This window comes from Rhinopithecus roxellana, chromosome 16 (assembly GCF_007565055.1).
Source record: "Rhinopithecus roxellana isolate Shanxi Qingling chromosome 16, ASM756505v1, whole genome shotgun sequence".
Lineage (NCBI taxonomy): Eukaryota > Metazoa > Chordata > Mammalia > Primates > Cercopithecidae > Rhinopithecus > Rhinopithecus roxellana.
The window spans coordinates 87079289-87099160 of NC_044564.1; the positions used below are offsets into that span (position 1 = coordinate 87079289).

General features: G+C 48.2%; 1 pseudogene; it reads left to right on the top strand.

The window, feature by feature from the left end:
* The first annotated feature begins 10827 nt into the window (after window positions 1-10827).
* Window positions 10828-17142, top strand: LOC115893893 (annotated as a pseudogene).
* The last annotated feature ends 2730 nt before the right edge of the window (window positions 17143-19872 follow it).

A 19872-nucleotide genomic window follows, 5' to 3' on the forward strand; every position in this document is an offset into this window, starting at 1 on the left:
AGTGTTGTGTCTTTGCTTATGAGTTGTATATTTCTAATAGTTTTAATAGTTATCACGATTTTTTCAAAAGATCTTTAATGTGACAGTGATTATTTTGGGTTACTGTGTAAGAAAGCTATTTAGCCACCAGAGGGCGATGTGACACAGCACAAAGTAGGTCTCGGTTCAGCTGAAACCTTTGCTTTTCAAAATGTGAACATCACCAGCCTGGCCAACATGGTGAAACCCAGTCTCTACCAAAAAAAAAAAAAAAAAAAAAAAAAATACAAAAATTAGCCGGGCGCGGTGGCGGTCGCCTGTAATCCCAGCTACTCAGGAGGCTGAGGCAGGACAATCGTTTGAACCGGGGAGGCGGAGGCTGCAGTGAGCCGAGATCGTGCCACTGCACTCCAGCCTGGGCGACAGAGTGAGACTCTGTCTCAAAACAAAAAACAAAAACAGAAACAAAACACAACAAAATGAGAAATCAAAATGGAATTTTTTTTTTTTTTTTTTTTTTTTTTTTTTTTTTTTTTTTTTTTTTGAGACGGAGTCTCGCTCTGTCGCCCAGGCTGGAGTGCAGTGGCCGGATCTCAGCTCACTGCAAGCTCCGCCTCCCGGGTTCACGCCATTCTCCTGCCTCAGCCTCCCGAGTAGCTGGGACTACAGGCGCCCGCCACCTCGCCCGGCTAGTTTTTTTTGTATTTTTTAGTAGAGACGGGGTTTCACTGTGTTAGCCAGGATGGTCTCGATCTCCTGACCTCGTGATCTGCCCGTCTCGGCCTCCCAAAGTGCTGGGATTACAGGCTTGAGCCACCGCGCCCGGCCTCAAAATGGAATTTTAAGGAAGCGGGCACTTTTATATATGTCCATGTTAACGTTCTAGAGCTGTTGATAAATATAAAAACAATAATTCTAAGTTATTTCAGTAGGATTTATTCATTATTTTATTAATGCTTAATATTTTCCAATTCACCTTTCATGTATATGTATTCTATATAAAATTTGTATAAAATGGAGAATGACATACTATCTAAAGTGTAAAAACCATATACATGTGTACATACACAGATATATAGATTTTGCTGTTGTAATTATAGAAGAAAACAATGACCTCTGTGCCATTAAAAAAGCACTGGATTTTTCCACATATGTTTTTCTTTTCCTTAGGGACTCAGAGTTGCAATGAAGTGACTTTTGAAGGTTCTGTCTTGTAATATTGTTCTGCTGTTGTATAAATTCAAAAAGCCTTTGTAACAACAGACTATTAGAATTAATTTACCTGCATTTTTACTTTATTTTTGCTGAAGACCAGAGTTTTATTATTATTCAAATCAGACTTCCTGAGCATTTGGGGATCTAAGTGTTTTTTGTTTCTTTTTTTTTTTTGAGATAGAGTCTCACACTGTTACCTGGGCTGGAGTGCAATGGTGCCATCTTGGCTCACTGCAACCTCTGCCTCCTGGATTCAAGCAGTTCTCCTGCCTCAGCCTCCTGAGTGTCTGGGATTACAGGTGCCCGCCACGACTCTCAGCTAATTTTTTGTATTTTTAGTAGAGACAGGATTTCACTATGTTGGTCAGGTTGGTCTCAAACTCCTGACCTTGTGATCTGCATGCCTCGGCCTCCCAAAGTGCTGGAATTACGGTGTGAGCCACCGTGCCTGGCCTAAGTTTTTAAAGATAATTTGGTGGGAAGGGGCTAGGGAAGTGGGGAGTGCTGATTGATCAAGTTGGAGATGGAATCATAGGGGGTTGAAGTGAGGTTTCCTTGCCGTCTTCTGTTCCTGGGTGGGATCTCAGAACTGACTGAGCCAGATTACCAGTCTAGGTGGTGTCAGCTGATTCATCTAGTGCAAGGTCTGCAAATTCCTTCCGGAGGTTAGTTAGGCCTATGCCCAGGAATGAACAAGGACAGCTTAAAGGTTAGAAGCAAGATGGAGTCGGTTAGGTCTGATCTTTCACTGTCATCATTTCCTCAGTTATAATTTTTGCAAAGACTGTTTCAATCCCTCCCTTAGGGTTTCATAGCACCTTATTCTTAAGGTGTGGGCTGTGAAGATGGGAAAAGGCCATCAATCGCTCTGGCTTCTTCCCGCTGACAGGGACATAGTGGGCTAGGTGTTGACCCCAAGGTGAGAGGAGTGGAACTGCTTCGCAGCTGTCTGAGCTGTTTGAGCGTACTCACACAGGCCAGGCTGAGGTTCCAAGGCTTTCATGACAAAGGCACTCATATTCTCATCTATAGTTTTAGTATGACATTTAAGCAAACAGTGTACAATAAGGTAAATAGTGAGTTCTACAACAAAGAGTGCAATTGCCAGTTTTAAAAGTAAAGATTTAAAAGCATTAGTTTGGGCACTTTTAGCCTCCCAAAATTTAGGATTCAGTCTAAATGCAGAAAAAAAAAATACAACTAACAACAGGTGTACTGTAGTTTTTGAAACATAATTTTTCTCTCTTCAGTCCTTATTTTTATTAAAAACAAATCCTAATAGGACCGATTTGTTTGTGAAATAAACTTTAGTTTTGTTATACTTGGCATGATTATTTAAAAGCACAGCAAGAATAAGTATTTTTCACACAGGCCTTTTAAATTGGCTTTGATGGAACTCTGTATAAAGAGTCTTAGATAAGACTGTCTTTAAAGCCCATCCCAGCCATGGGTTTGTACCCTCAAATGCCTATGAGTTGGGTAAATTCCTCTCTTTTTGAGATCCCAAGATAACTTAAGATTCCTGGGCCTGTTGGAAAGTGACATTCTTTACTTACCGGAGGTTAGGAACCCTGTACAGGGATTGTGTAGACAAAGTATGAGGCCAGTTTTCTCTAGGGGTTTTTATTGGCTGTATAAGTCAAGTTGATTCCTTAAACAAAAGCATGCCATTCCAGTCAAAGCCTTTGGAAAATAACCATTTTCTCCAGTTGTGTACTGTTGCGAAAGAAAACATTCTTAGTGCACTTATGCAAATAATTATGTTGCCATAAATTAAGAATACTTGCAAATAGCTTCCAGATTCTGGAGAAATCAGGTAGAGAGAAACAAATACGCTCCAAATTTTGTTCACAGGAGTATATTTTACTCAATTGTTAAAAGCTGTAAGTAGCTCAAAAGAAACATTTTCTTGGCTCTGAAAAATGAAAAGCATCAGCCACGTTTTAAGCAAAAAAAAGAAAAAAAGCAAAGGAAAAGATTAGTTCAGTTTTCTATTAGCTCGTTCCATTCAGTAAACTCCTGTTCTACTTAATATTCATGAACATTTCAGCTTTCTATGAGAGTCCTAAACATTTTTTCCTTTATTCTAATGTTGCAATCTCCAAAGCTAGCAGAAACTTGCATTGAAGAACACCTGTCAAACTTTTATAGCTGATTATAAAACCATCTTCTAAAGAGGATCAAAACAAGACAACAATTGTCTGTGGATGAGAAAACATTTTAGGGCAGCCAAAGTCAAACACAATTGACAAGAAAATTTGTAACCTCTGTGGCACACAATAATTTAAAATAGCAGTTATAATTATTACTGATAACATATGCTAAGGCATATCAGAATTATAGGAATCTTACACAATTTTGAAACACATGCTAATAACATATTAATATGAATATAACCCAAAGAAAGTTAAACAGCATCTTATATTTGGCTGTGTTTCCTCCATGATTTTAATACATTAAATAAGCAGACTATGTCTTTTTGGACTGTAGGGGACGTATTGTTTTTCAACTTTGAATTTGATCTTGGCAGCTTTGTCAAATATCAAGGGTTTAAAACACTGGATGTCACAAAATAGAATCCTAGGTCACTATAAGTCATTTATTTAGCCAAAGTGATAACTCACAAAGTTTTAAAAAGGAAAAAACCCTTAGTTTGATAGAAAAGAGACTCAGCTTCTCAAACTACAAGACCCAGTGAAGACAGCATGAGGCCAGTTGAATCGGTCCGTTCTCTCTCCCCTCTCTTTTTTGGAGTTTACTTAAAAGACAAACAAAATTTTTTCATTGTCTCTCAATATTACATAAGAATCTTTTTCAAAAGAAAAAACCAAATTTCATGTTTGCATTAGTGCATCTTTAATGCTAAAGCTAGTTTTTATTAAAATTTTAAAAATCTATCCAGTTTTAATTAGTTTGACCATAAGTTAATGTTTTTATAAACCTATTTTTTTGAGACAGAGTCTCACTCTGTGGCCCAGGCTGGAGTGCAGTGGTGCAATCTTGGCTCACTGCAAGCTCCACCTCCCAGGTTCATGCCATTCTCCTGCCTCAGCCTCCCGAATAGCTGGGACTACAGGCACCTGCCACCACACCTGGCTAATTTTTTGTATATTTAGTAGAGACAGCATTTCACCATGTTATCCAGGGTGGTCTCGATCTCCTGACCTCATGATCCGCCTGCCTCGGCCTCCCAAAGTGCTAGGATTAAAGGCATGAGCCACCGTGCCCGGCCTTTTATAACCCTTTACAATTTAGTTGTTGTTGTTGTTACAGAGCAGAACCATGTTTTAAGAAAACTCTGTTGTGCTTTTATTCCAATGTTCAACTTATGGAAAAACTGACTAATACCCCTTTAACTTTAGCCAATATGTTTACACACAGAATCTCTTTTACAATTAATTTTTTATAAATATTTCACAACTTGCTTAAACCTTTAGATTTTTCCAATCTCACTTAAAACAATACTTTAACCCTTTGAACTTGGGCAAGAAATCTATATTCCCATGCCTTCTTATAATCTTTTACCAAAAGTACATTCTCCTTTTCTTACACGCCTTGCATGTAGAACTTTCTTCAGCAGCCTCAAATACATGTTACACTGTTAACTCTGTGCAACTTCTATTTTTGGTGGAAAACCTGGTCAGTAAGCCATTTTAATTATGTACCAGGTGTGGAGCTTATGACAGACACAGGACAGAAGTGCAGGTAAAGTCTGACTTTTTCCAGCATAGCTATGGGGTGTGGCTAACTCCACATGTGCCCAACACTTACCTAGCAGTAAAGCAGGCAAGTGTATAGTTATGAGTCATAGTGGCATTTTTATGAAGCATTTAGGCAGCCTAATAATCTTTAAATTGTACAACATTTCTTGCATAAATTCCCTTTCATGAATCCTTTCATGACTTAGACCATCTATTACATGCTTGGACTTTCTGACTTGTTTTAAACATCTCTCTTTTTAAACAACCAGTCATTTCACTTTAGGACAAAAATTTACCATACAAGATCCTTTCTTATACAAAATATCTTTCCTTTATAACCTTCTTTGCATAGCTAGGGGGCTAATTTCACACGTCACCAGGCCTTATCTAGAATTTAATGACTCCAAGCTAGGTAAATTGAACAATTTTCAAAAGTTGAAGAAGTAGTTTATGATCTTAAAGCATTTAGCAAACCTAATATCAGACCCAATTTAGACTACATGTCTAAATTTTGCAGACATTTTTATTTTACCAAGAATTTTTAAATCTGTATCACCAAAAGATTACTAAAGTTAGGTGAACTAAAGGGCATTAGTTTTAATTTATCTGGCAAAATATTTGATTTAAGTGCTTACTTTTCTTTAAACCAATTAATTATAGCTCTTTTATGTAAACATCACACACACAACATATATAAACACATAGACAAACAGGATCCAGTAGTTGTAAGGTTTCTCATTTGCCAGTTCTTAAGTTTCCTAATGGGATTACTGGATTCAGGCTGGAGCCCTGTGAAAAACAGGGCTGGGAAAGCATGCAATTGCTAGGGCCTAATAAGCTGGCACAGCTGGAAGGCAAAAACAGATCCCCCAAGTTAAGGGTACCACTTTATACGGGATCCAGGATTCCCCCCAAAAGAGGGAAATACTACAGAAGAAGCTAGTGTAGTACTTCTACCCTGCATTCTATTGTAAGACAATCCAAAACCAATCAGCCCATTTTGTAGTCAGCCCATTCCCCATGGAATTCTCATCTCTCAGTCAGTGTAGGCATGTTTCCATACCTTCTAGGTGGACAAGAGCACACTTCTCTGACCCAAGCATTCAAGGAGCCAAGTATCCCTCCTAATTGCCGTTAGCAGTCCCTTATAGTATATTTCCTATCTGGCTATTACAAACCATGGCTAAAAGCTCTCCCATAATTTTTGATATACCCAAAAGTTTTTTAAAAAGTCAGTTAACATGATGTAAAATTGAACTGAGACTTAGCTTTTGAGGGAGATCTATCAACTTTCAGTTCCTGGGGTTCCAGGAGGAAAACGGAGGTTTTTCCCAGAATGGGCTCTGTGGTGCCTCCTCTGTTTTCCCCTATGAATCTCAGGCTGTTAGAATTTATCTAGGTTCTCTCATGTGGGCTTCAAGAGTGGCAAGGAGAAAAAAATGGAGAAAAACAATTCAGAAGAAAAAAACTTTTTCCAGAAAGACATGAATCAAGAGGAAAATATAAAGGCTTTTTATATAGATATTGTTTGGATACTTTATTTATTTATTTATTTTTGTGATCTGGTCTATGTTTTCCAGGCTTGTCTCAAACTCCTGAACTCAAGCAATCCTCCTGCTTTTGCCTCCTGAAGTACTGGGATTATAGGCATGAAAACAGATATCCAGGGTTACGGCACCCAACCCTGGATATCTATTTTTAATTAGGCAGCTTTTAACCGTAGAACTCTTTTGTTTAAAAAAATTTTTTTTTAAATCTTTTATTACCAGACTCTAGTGAGGACAGCCAACACTTCTGGCTTTTGAATTCTATACCAGGTAACCTCTCACATGAAATTCATAAGTTTTAACTAAGGTTATAACTTAACCATGAACTCACAAAGTGTTTCAAAGAGATGGTAAGCAGTTTTTTGGTTTTGTTTTGTTTTGTTTTTGTTTTTTAACAAGATTTAGAATTTCCCCAGGGTAGTTCAGAGAAAGGAAAATTCAAGACAGGAAATCAGATGCTATCCATTGGCGGGGGGTGGGGGCGGAACCCTCAAAAAATGGCAAAGTTACACAAATAACAAACCAGAAAGGAATCATTTCCAAAGCCAAGAACTGAACCAGGGGCAGCCACTGTCAAAAGACAAAAGCCTTGGTTACTGCATTACAGCATTCAGCAGGTTCTTTTGCTCTTCCCAGAAGTAGCCTAGAGTAGCCAATTTCGAGCTTGCAAAGACTTTAAACTGCTCAAGATAATTTTTAGGGCTATGACATGAATCCCCAAATTCCTGTCTGCTGGATGGCAGAGACCAAGAGAAAGTATCCCCACATGGTCACAAGGTTAAGCTCTCAAGGACATAAAGCAAAAAGAGAGAAACATCATATGGCACTGGTCTCAGGGCCCCCAGCAAAGTTTGTAAATGACCAGCTGCTAGGCTGGCTTAAAAAGCAGGCTTGTAGGGGTCCTAAGCCCACCTTCTCTCCTGTGATACCTCTCTCTCCATTAAAGAACAAAACAGAAAGACAAATTCTTAGCACAAAGTGCTCCCGATTTGCTACAGCCTAAGACTAGCCTCACAAATCCTTTTTTCTATTAATCAGACCTTTGCAGAGGAGACAAACAGTGATGTTTACCATTTGCATTCACCACCCCGCCCCCCCACAAACACACAGAGGGAGAAGGAGACAGAGAGGAAGAGAGAGAGAGAGAGAGAGAGAGAGAGAGAGAGAGAGAAGAATTGGTAAGAATTTCTTACCCTTTTTGTTTGCCAGCATACCAGGTTTCTGGGTTCCCTTTCTCTGCAGCTTTCAGAAGAACAAAGCAGCTCTGATGACCCTGCTCACTGTATTACAGCTATGGGAGCCAAGCCCCATTACAAAATAAAATCATCCTTTTCTGTTTGATGGAACTATAGGCAAAAGCTTCTCAATTTTGCAAGATGCTGCCCAACAGGCTGCATGGGGAATCAAATCAATATTTTCCATCCCAGCCAAAGCAAAATACGTGTAACAAAACGACACAAGTCACCTTGTTCGGCACCAGTATTGACCTGGCAAGGCTCAAACTTTCTCCTGTTGGCCCCTGTTCTCTTTGATCCACTCCGGGTGGGGAGGGATGACTTTCAAATGGTAATTCAATGTGTAATCTCTGAGCAAGACAACAAACCTGACGAAAACAAGCAATGGGGAAAGGATTTCCTATTTAATAAATGATGTTGTGAGAACTGGCGAGCTATACACAGAAAATTGAAACTGGATCTTTTCCTTACACCCTATACAAAAACTAACTCAAGATAAATTAAAGTCTTAAATGTAAAAGCCAAAACTATAAAAACGCTAGAAAAAAATCTAGGCAATACCATTCAGGTCATAGGCATGGGAAAATATTTTATGTTGAAATCATCAAAAGCAATTGTAACAAAAGCAAAAACTGACAAATGGGACCTAATTAAACTAAAGAGCTTCTGCACAGCAAAAGAAACTATCACCAGAGTGAACAGGCAACCTACAGAATGGGAGAAAATTTTTGCAATCTACTCATCTGACAAAGGTCCAATATCCATAATCTGTGAGGAACTTAAGGAAGTTTACAAGAAGAAAACAAACAACCTCATTAAAAAGTGGGCAAAGGACATGAACAAACACTTCTCAAAAGAAGACATAGATGTGGCCAACAAACATATGGAAAATAGCTCAACATCACTGATCGTTAGAGAAATGGGAATCAAAACCAGAATGAGATACCATCACATGCTAGTCAGAATGGTAATTATTAAAAAGTCAAGAAAAACTGATGCTGGTGAAGTTGGGGAGAAATAGAAACACTTTTATGCTGTTGGCAGGAATGTAAATTAGTTCAACCATTGTGGGAGACATTGTGGCTATTCCTCAAAGATTTAGAACAGAAAATACCATTTGACCCAGCAATCCCATTACTGGGTATATACCCAAAGGAATATAAATCATTCTGTTATAAAGATAAATGCATGTATATATTCATTGCAGCACTGTTCACTGTAGCAAAGACATGGAATCAACCCAAATGCCCATCAATGATAGACTGGATAAAGAAAATGTGGTACATATACACCATGGAATGCTATACACCCATAAAAAAGAATGAGATCATCTCCTTTGCAGGGACATGGATGAAGCTGGAAGCCATTATCCTCAGCAAACTAACACAGGAACAGAAAGCCAAACACCACATGTTCTCACTTATAAGTAAGAGCTGACCAAAGAGAACACATGCACATAGGTAAGGCAGCAACACACTCTGGGGCCACTCAGAAGCAGGAGAGAGCATCAGAAAAAATAGATAATGCATGCCGGGCTTAATACCTGGATGATGAGTGGACAGGTGCAGCAAACCACCATGGTACACACTTACCTGTGTAACAAATCTGCACATCCTGCACATGTACCCCGAAAGTTAAAATAAAATAATAAAAAATACACAAAAGATCCAAATAGACATTTCTCAAAAGAAGACATATGAATGGCAAACAGGTATACAAAAAGGTGCTTAACATCACTGACATCAGAGAAAAGCAATCAAAACTACAATGAGATACTATCTCACCCCAGTTAAAATGGCTTTTATCCAAAAGACAGGCAATAACAAATGCTGGCGAGGATGTGATGGGAACCCTCACACACTGTTGGTGGAAATGTGAGTCAGTACAACTTCTATGGAGAACCGTTTGGAGATTCCTCAAAAACTAAAACTAGAGCTACCATAGGATCCAGCAACCCCAATGCTGGGTACATATCCAGAAGAAAGCAAATCAGTATATTGAAGGGATACCTGCACTCCCATGTTCCTTCTAGCACTGTTCACAATAGCCAAGATTGGAAAGCAACCTAGTTAGTGTCCATCAACAAACGAATGGATAAAGAAAAGGTGGTGCACATACTCGGTGGAGCACTCTTCAGCCATAAAAGATAGTGAGAGCCTATCATTTGCAATAGCATGGATGGAACTGGAGGTCATTACGTGAAATTAGGTAAAGAAAAACAAACAACCATGACATGTTCTCTCTTATTTGTGGGAGCTAAAAATTAAACAGTCAAACTCATGGAGATGCAGAGTAGAAGGATGGTTACTAGAGGCTGGGAAGGCGCAGGAGGAGAGAGGTGGGGATGGTTAATGGATAAAAAAGGTAATTAGAAAGAATGAATAAAACCGAGTATTTGTAGTATTTGACAGCAACAGAATGCCTATAGTCAATAATAATTTAATTGTACATTAAAAAAATAAAGAGTATAAGTGGATGGTTTGTAACACAAAGGAAAAAGGTTGGAGGTGATGGACACCCCATTTACCACGCTGTGATTATCATGCACTGCAGGCCGGTATGGATCTCACATACCCCATTAACATAAACACCTACTGCGTGCCCACACATACCCCATTAACATATCCACCTACTGCGTGCCCACACAAATAAATATTAAACTTTAAAAAAATTATGAAAATTGTCATCAAAATTCACAATGATCAATAAATATAAAAAATGTACATTCTATGTCTGAGTTGATGCAGGGCAAGAATATATTAAGAGAGAAAGAACTGCAAACAAACAACATCCTGAGAACAAGAAACCAGAGGAACAACAGAAACTGTAGGGAGAAGCCTCGATCTGAAAGAAGTAGAAAACTGAAGGACTGGCACAGAGATCTCCACAAAACCAGGTGACACCTGTTTTCCAGGAAACAGAATAGAAAATGGACCCAGGGCTGTCTCTGACAGGTGAGCAGCTGGAATGGGAAGGAGGGATCTGGGGGACCCAGGAGGCTGGAGGGACCCAGGGCTGGGAGCTGAGGGCGGAGCTGTGCTTCAGCCTCCTCCTCCCACTGCCCCTCCCCCACCCCCAGGAGCCCTTTGTGAGGAAGAGGCCCCAACTCTGTGATGCAGGCCTGGGCCCCACTCCCTAGACCCAAAGGGGATGCCCAGCCCTCAGTTGCTTGAAGGCGACATTGCACTTCAGATGGAGAAAATGCTCTTTCCTCTGAAGAGCCCTAGTGCCACATGGCTGAGCCCCAGCTCCACTCCCTGGATGATGGATTTCATCCTCACCAGTGTGTGTGGCCTGGTGCTCCTCTACCTATTACTCTCCTACCTCCACAGTGACCCACCCTCACCCCCGCCCGGGAGGAAGAGGAGCAGCAGGGAGGTGAGGAGCCCTCAGCCCAGCCCCACAGAGGAAGATTCTCTCTTCTTTTCCTCCCCTCATTTCCACTTTTCCTAAACAACGAGAGACGCTCCCACGATGGGAAATCTCGTCATCCCCCAGGGCAGGGCAGGGCAGGGCAGGCAGGGGTGAGAGTGGGCGGAAGATTCCACCCCCAGCTCCCAGACCATCTGTGGGGTGCACAGGGGGCGTCAGGGCAAAACCCAACACCGGACTCAGTGGTGAGGACCGGGTCAGGAGAGGGGTGAGGTCTCTGTGGGAGGAGAGGCCCCAGCCCTGCCTCATCACCCCCTTCCTGGGCCAGGTGTCTGGGGGCCCAGCCTCCTCTGTGTGATCTGGGTGTGATCTGGGAGCTGTGCTGAGCCCCCGAGAGCCTCCCACAAGAGCCTGGATTCGCCTGTGGCTGCACCCCGGCCACATGTGCTTTTTCTCCTTCACCACAACCCCATGGTCCCTGGCCTCCTCTCCATTCTCCTCCGAAGCAGAATCCTACAGGCAGCTCAGAGGTGCCTGCAGACCTGAGCCTGGGTGTGCCTTCAGGGGAGGAGCAGGGACTGGGGACACCAGGGTGGAGTCACACAGAAAACCCCTCCTTGCATTTTCCTAAGAAGGAAAACGGAAAACATTTCATTCATGGTGAACATGAGTAAAAAGCGCACACAGAGCTCCGTGAGCTAGAGGCAGGGAGCCGTGTCCTTCATGAGCACTGCATGTGTGCAGCTGGTCTGGGGAGAGGAGACTGAGAACTGGTCCCAGCCCCTCATCCTTTCTTGCTTCTCAGCCTCAAAGGGAGAGAAGGGGGAGGTCCAGGAGCAGAAAGAAGATCTCAGCTCTGAAAGGTGAGGCTCTGCTGTTTCCCGGGACTCCCCAGAGGTGACAGCATCGCCTGTCCCTGAGGAAGTCATTTGCAGAGGCCTGAGAGGGAAACTCCTGGGAGGGAAATCAGAACCTGGGGCCTCCTCAGATTCCCTGTGGGAATGAAGCCATGGGCCTGGGACCGGTATTGCCCATAAGGGGGCGGTGTGGGGAAGGGACCAAGGCCTGCCGGGATATGGGGGGAGGTGAGGGAGGCTCCAGGTCCATGTGGACAGCTGTTTACCTCGGCCATGGCTGACTCCTCTTTGAGACCACCCGTTTGCTCTCCCAACAAGATGGTTGTGACACCTATGAAGGGGTGGACGTGGAAGCACTTTTTGCAAATGACAAAGTGCTGCACAGTGGACACCTTCCTGTCATCATCGGGTCCATATGGCTTTGGCCACAGATGTGTGGGTTTCAGGATCTAGTTCCCTGTGGTGTCCCCTAAAGAGACACCCACTCAGCTTCCATGAGGTTCCCAGGCTCCGACCTCTCCACCATAACCCTGTCTCCTGACTTCCAGCTTGCAGAAACCTCCTGAGGGAGCTGGAGGAGACCCGGGACCTGAACTACCTTCTGGAAAAGTGAGGAGCTTCCTCCTTCTCTCCATGTCCTCCTTCCTACCAGGGCCTCTGATGCAACCCTAGGGCCTGCTGGTGATCTGGGAGGGAGAGGTCCTGGGAAGGGGAGAGGAGAGGACTGAAGCCCTGGGGCAGGCTTAGGCAGAGCTTTGTGAAGTCAGTAGTGGGGGAGGTGGAGGAGCTGTAGGCCCCAGGTGCCCACTGCTCCTGGCTTCCTGGCCCCACCTGCCCCTGGCTGCAGCTTGTGTCTCTTGTCTCCTGCAGCCACCTGAGGAAGCTCGCTGGCGAGGGCGGCTCCCATCTGCCCTTAGGTGGAGACCCCCCGGGTGACGTGTGCAAACCAGTGCCTGCTAAGGCCCACCAGCTGCATGGGAAATGCATGCCAGATCCATCTCCTGCTAGCTTGTCCCCAGCACCTCCCCCAGCTCCTCTGGCCTCCACCCTGTCACCAGGCCCGATGACCTTCTCAGAGCCTTTTGGACCACACTCAACCCTGAGTGCCTCTGGGCCACCAGAGCCCTTGCTTCCCCTAAAACGCCCTGCATCCCGGCCACATGTGGTTTTTCCTCCTTCACCACAGCCGCATGGTCCCCTGACCTCCTCTCCACCTCCACCCGACTCCAGCCTGGCTGGACTTCAGTGTGACTCCACAACATGCCTCGTCCCCAAGAGCTCCCCTCTACACAACCAGGGGCTGCCTTCTCCAACCAGGGTGATCTCTGGCCTTGGGTGCTCCAGCGATCCCATCCAGGAACTCTATTGCTGGAGGGAGGCTGCCACCACCTGGGGCCTCTCCACCTGTTCACATGGCAAATCCCAGCCACAGCATCTTCCCAACCACCCCCTAGAGGCTTCCTTCTGGGGAGACCCCACACCCAGGCACGTGGAGGTAGGTGGCTGCACATTCATCCACCCTGACGTGCAGAAGCTGCTGGAGACTCTCATCGCCAAGAGAGCACTGATGAAGATGTGGCAGGAGAAAGAAAGGGAACGGGCCGGCCACCTGCAGATGACATCACTGGGGAAGGAGTGGGACATCACGACTCTAAATCCCTTCTGGAATGTGTCAACCCAACCACAGCAGCTGCCCCGTCCTCAGCAAGTCTCTGACGCCACAGCTGTGGGGGACCACTTGCAGCAGAAATGCAGCCAGGTTTTCTGGAACCTGCCATCTTTCAACAGCGAGTCCCTAGTAGCCACAGCCTGGGTTTCTAGCAAGACTTCCTCACAGAATGCGCACTCTGTATCACTGGTTAAAGCCTCCACTTCTCTTCCAGGTGAACCTGAGGTTGAGGCATCCTCACAGCTTTCCCAGGCACTGCCTGCCTCACAGAATGCGCACTGTGTATCACTGGATAAAGCCTCCACTTCTCTTCCAGGTGAACCTGAGGTTGAGGCATCCTCACAGCTTTCCCAGGCACTGCCTGCCTCACAGAATGCACACTCTGTATCATTGGATAAAGCCTCCACTTCTCCCCCAGGTGAACCTGAGGTTGAGGCATCCTCACACCTTTCCCAGGCACTGCCTGCCTCACAGAATGCACACTCTGTATCATTGGATAAAGCCTCCACTTCTCCCCCAGGTGAACCTGAGGTTGAGGCATCCTCACACCTTTCCCAGGCACTGCCTTCCTCACAGAATGCGCACTCTGTATCATTGGATAAAGTCTCCACTTCTCCTCCAGGTGAACCTGAGGTTGAGGCATCCTCACAGCTTTCCCAGGCACCGCCCCAGCCCGACCACATGGCCCAGTCCCAGCCTTTCACTCCAGCCTGGCCCCAGTCCCAGCCCCGGCCTTTGGCTGGGATCCAGACCCAGGCCCGCCTCTCACCCCCTGTCCCAAGCCTATCGTGCTCTTCTCCACCCCAGATTAGGGACTATGGGGCATCTTACCCTCCAACCCAGGAGAGGACAGAGTCTGTCATCCCCGCTGGAAAGGAGAATCTTGAATGGACCTTGAAGAAGCGATCAAAGTGGAAGAGGGTTTTGCCCTCTCTCCTCAAAAAGTCTCTGGCTGGCCTGAGCCAGCCCACTGCCCACCTTCCCCAGGAGAGGCCAGCCTCCTGGAGCCCCAAGTCAGGCCCCATCCTTCCCGGGGTTACCACCAGCCCTGAGCTCCCAGAGCACCGGTGGCAAGGAAGGAGTGCCATCCACCAGGAGCAGTCCTGTGGCCCTCCCAGCAGATTCCAGGCATCTGGGGACCTGCTGCAGCCTGAGGGGGAATTCCCAGGGAGGCCCCAGAGTCAGGCAGAAGAGACACAGCAGGCCCTCTCGCCCTCCCAGCCTTCTGAATTTGCAGAGAAGGGCAGGAAGGATGTGCAGAAGACCGGGTTCAGGAGTTCCGGAAGTTTCTCTGGGACGGGGTGCTTACGGTCCAAACTAGGGCCAGACCCAAGCCAGGATAGAGGCTCAGGAAGGACCTCAGTGAAGTTTCTGGAGGAAGACAAGGAGGAGGCAGAAGGTGACATATGGAGGCCCTGGAAATACCAATCAGTAAGTTCCACACCCGGGGACCCAGACAAGAAGCATCTGGAAAACAAGCTGCAAATCCATCTGGCCAGGAAGGTGGGAGAGATCAAAGAGGGCTGGATCCCCGTGCCTCTGCGTCGCTCCTGGCTCATGGTCAAATGTGCTGTTCCCCAGTCTGACACCCACAGGAAACCCGGGAAGCTGGCATCCTGGAGGGGTGGGAAAGCCCACGTGAACACCTCCCAGGAGCTTTCCTTCCTCCAGCCCTGCACCCAGCAGATGCTGGAAGTGCATCTTTTAAGGTTCCGTGTGAGACACAGGTGGGGTCCAGACCTCCAGTCCCTGGAGCCCATAAATGTCTGGTCAGGTGAGGCTCAGGCCCTGCCCTTCCCACAATCCACCTTTCACCCCTGGGCCTCCTGGGAATCTCGGGACAAGTCTGCAGCCAAGGTTCCCATTTTCCTGGGAAAACGTCCTCAGAATGGTCTAGAAGACAACAGAACAACAAGCAAGTCAGTCCTGACCGTGAGTGGTGCTCTCGCTCCCGCACCACCTGAGCAGGAGGAAGCCCAGAGGCCCCTGAGAGGGTCCCAGTCAGCTGACACCCATGGGCGATCAGAGGCCTTTCCAACTCGACATGAGGACAGGGGGTCTTCTCAGCCCCCCACATGCAGCCTTGTGGGCAGAACCTGGCAGAGCAGGACTGTCCTGGCATCCGGGAAACCCAAACCCAGACTAGAGGGGAGTATGGGTTCAGAAATGGCTGGGAAGGAGGCAAGGTTTGAGAGTGAGAGCATGTCCCCAGGAAACGTGTGTAGTAGCAGAGCCCTGCAAGAGCTCAGCATAGGGTCCCAGTGGGCAAGGGCCAAAGACGCCCTGGAGGCACTGAAGGTGCCCACTTGGGACGTCACCGTGGGAGCCAGTGTGAGGGCAAGTTCAGGAAGCGTTCAGGTGGATCTGAGGAGCACGGGGGCTCTGGGGACCACTGATAACCCCTCAGGGTCTACAATCTGTGTTGCTCAAGATCCAAAGCAGCTGCGCCTGAAATCGCAGGTGGTCAGTGAGATTGCGCTCCTAGCGCAGGTGGATTCAGAGGAGCAGCCGCCAGGCCGCGCCTCAGGCGTCCTCTTCCAGGATGGCGCCATAGATCTGTGCCTTCCAGGCCGCCATGTGGACATGCTCCCCGCCGCAGACAGGCTGCCCGCTCAGGCCCCTCTGTCCACCTCCCAGAGTGTGTCCAGTAAGAACATGACTGGCTTCCCAGGGGCCATGGGCCCTCCTATGGAAGGGAGGGGACAGCCCACGGCAGCAGGAGTCCGGGAGCCCGAAAGCAAAGGCCCCACAGAAGAGTCAGAAGACGCTGGGCTCTGCGGACAAGGGCGAGGCCCGCAGGAGACCCAGACCAGGGGAGCAGAGACACAGCTCCAAGGGACCAAGGACCTCTGAAGCCAGTGGGAGGAGCCACCCTCCCCACGCCAGGGAAATAGGAGACAAAGAAGAAAGGAAATACAACCAGCGTCAGCCGGAGAAGGGAGAGACGCCACCAGAAAGCCACTTCTGGAGAAAGATCGGTCACCATCCACAGGGTCTACACCCCAGGAAAACAGGCGCAGGGTGGGAAGACGTCCTGGAGAAAGGCAAGCCTGGGGCAGATGCTGTCCAGAGCTGGGGGTCTGGCCCAGCAAGGCTGTTTACGGACTGCATGGTTGATGAAGCCTGGACCATCAGCAGAGGTGTGAGGCAAATCCTGGTGGACAAACTGGGGCTTCCGTGGGGACGTGGTCCCTCAGAGGTCAGTCGCCACAAAGGTGACCTCCACGCTCAGGAGAATGTGCCTTCCTGTGGCCACAGGGGTCACTGCCACCAGAAACATAGCAGAGAGATGAGAGCTCTGGCCTGCAGCCCCAAAGCCACCCCCAGGGGCCACCACTGTCCTGTCAAAAACAGCAACATCAGAGACAGAGACAGCAGATGGGCCCCACCTCCCCGGGAGCCTGTGTCCCCAGCTGGCCCCCACCACCACAGGCCACACGTGGCAAGCGCCTCGAGTGGCCCCATCCGCAGCCGCAGGAACTGAGGTCTACACGAGGTGTCTTGCCTCCTGAACCAGAGAAGGCTTCTTGCACGTCTCCTGGGGGAGACGGGGTTCTACTCAAATAAAACTGACACCTACACGTTAAGCCTGTCCTGCCTGGGTGATCACAGCCGCCATGCATTCCCGACTTTCACAGAGAAGTTCCCAATACACTTGGTTTCCCTGCAGAGGTGGTGGCTTCTGTCTGTGCCATGCTAGGGCACAGGAACGGGCTCCGTGTCCACTCCTCCTGAGTGGGGCTTCTAGAATGGCTGGGCCTGGTGGAGGCTGGCAGGGACATGGAGGACCCCCTCTTCTCCCTGTCCAGGGAGAAACCGTGTCTGGTTTCCAAGCTGGATCATGACCCAGAGTCTTCAGTACGTGTAAGGACAGCAAACCCTATGGAGACCCCACCGGGCTCTGGCTCACTGCATTCCCGTTCTCACTAAGGTAACTTCTGTGCTGCTGTGGGGCTGGGTCTGCAGGGGCCTCACGGCCTGAGGCGGTGGTAGGCTCCCCTGAGGCTGGAGGAGTAATGGATCCCAGCAGCCTCCCTGCCCCGTGGTAGCCTGGGAATGTGGGGGTGTCCTGTACTGGCCCTGGGTCAGAGGCGGGACAGCTCCTTCCCAGATGTCCTGGTGGGGAAGAGGTGGCACCCTCCCCAGACCCTTCCTTGCCTGCTGAGTTCCGGGATGGACCTGGGCCCCGCCAGCACTTGGCTCAGCCTTGGTAACACCCCTGGGTTTGCGTCTGGTGTCCCCTGCCTCACTCTCCAGAGCAGTCTTCCGGGCCACTAGTGTGGGGTGTCTGTTTCAGGAGGCACCCAGGGCTGCTGCCTGCCCCCCTGGCGGGACTCTGTGGTCAGGAACCACAGGAGGGGTCCTTAGGCCCAGGGTGGGAGGTGGGAGAAGAATCTGGGAAGACGAACATAAGTTCACAAGTGCAGAATCCATAAGCTGCCCACAGCTGTAACCAGGGTCCTCACAGTCCGGTGATCATTACAAGTAAAAGTGGTCAGTGCCACTCCCAGGGCAGAGGGACCCAGAAGGCAAGGGCTGGCCTGGGTGACACAGCACATCTATGGCTCCAAGCCCAGGTGCTGGCAGGGGACACACTGGGCCTCAGAGGATCTGGTCACATGGTTCACAGGGAGAGTTCCCACAGGGCACGGTCCTGGGCTCCTCCGTCTTGGTGCCGGGTCCCTCCTGGCCATCCCCAGGGAAGGCAGGAGCAAAGGCAGGAGCTGGTTCCCCAGAGAGCTCTGTACAGGGGCCTTCTGCCCAGGGAGAGCTCTGCACCTGCAGGGGGTTGTGGAGGCTGAGGACAAGGGGACAGGCCTGTACCCAGGCGTGGCAGGACCCATGCTGGAGACCTGTTTGGAAAAGGCCCTGGTGTCACTTTGGGCACCCAGGCTACTGCTGGAGCCAAGTCCTGTCTGGGGTGGTGACCTGGGCAGCTCCAGTGTGGGCCCAACATCTATGGGACCCTGGATCCTGGGACCTGCAGCAGAGGAGCACAGAGACCCCCATGTACACCCCACACTCAAAGATTCCCACATTCATAGAGATTCCAGAGATTCCCCATAGTGACCCCCAGAGACCCCAACAGAGAATCTGACTGAGATCCCCCCATGAAGACACCCCAGAGGGACCTCCCCACAGAAACCCCTGACAGACTCACACAGAGGCCTTTCAAAACCAACACGGAGATCCCCACGGTGACTCTAACAGAGACCTGCACAGAGAAAATAGATCAAGGTCACTTTGCCACCCCCTAAAATCCCAAGCACTGCACTTGGTGAAAACGAGCGGCATCTACCTCATTCCCAGCAGCGCTTTCTCCTGGCGGCCTCTGCCCTCTTCTAGATGCGATTCCGTGAGAAACCCGAACAACAGAAAAGCCTCCTCTATCAGACGGCGTCCAACTCAGAGCGACCCCCCGACCCGCTGGCAGACCCTTCCCCAGATCACCCAGTCCCAACCCCCATGCTGATATAAAGGTGTAAGCGTTCCTGATAGGAGCGGTGGGAGTTTCTCTGACGCTGTGCTTCCGAGGCCGCCCTCAGGCCCCCAGGCCCGGCTCCCCCTCACTGCCTGGGGAATCCGCCCGGCTTGTGTGGGTTGGTCTCACTCACCCGGCTCCTCCTGCGGGCCTTGTGCTGGAGCACGTGGAACAGGAAGGATCTCGGCTTGGACACGGCTTCCTCAGAAAACCTTGGACTCCCCTGTGAGGCCAGGCTGCCTGTGCTGGGTTCCCCACCCTGGCCCTTTTCCCCTGTGACAGCCTCTGCAGGCCTGGACATGTTTCTCCCAGAACCCTGAAAGCTTCTGGTGGGCCCGGTGAGGAGGGCGGCGCGCCTGACCACACTCCCGGTACTGTCCTCTGTTAGAAATTATTTCATAAAATCTTAGTTAACGGGCACAGGGATCAATGCTTCCTTATCTGCCTCGTACATAAGTTGCATCACTAAAGTCATATTTTCATAAAGGGTCTTAAGTCTTTCCAGTAGCCAATATAATGTGTCAAGGAAAATCTGTAAAAATAAAATGGCATTGATAGTTCAAATTTAGTGGTATAAAGAAATTTCCAGGCCGGGCGCGGTGGCTCAAGCCTGTAATCCCAGCACTTTGGGAGGCCGAGACGGGTGGATCACGAGGTCAGGAGATCGAGACCATCCTGGCTAACACGGTGAAACCCCGTCTCTACTAAAAAATACAAAAAACTAGCCGGGCAAAGTGGCGGGTGCCTGTAGTCCCAGCTACTCGGGAGGCTGAGGCAGGGAGAATGGCGTGAACCCGGGAGGCGGAGCTTGCAGT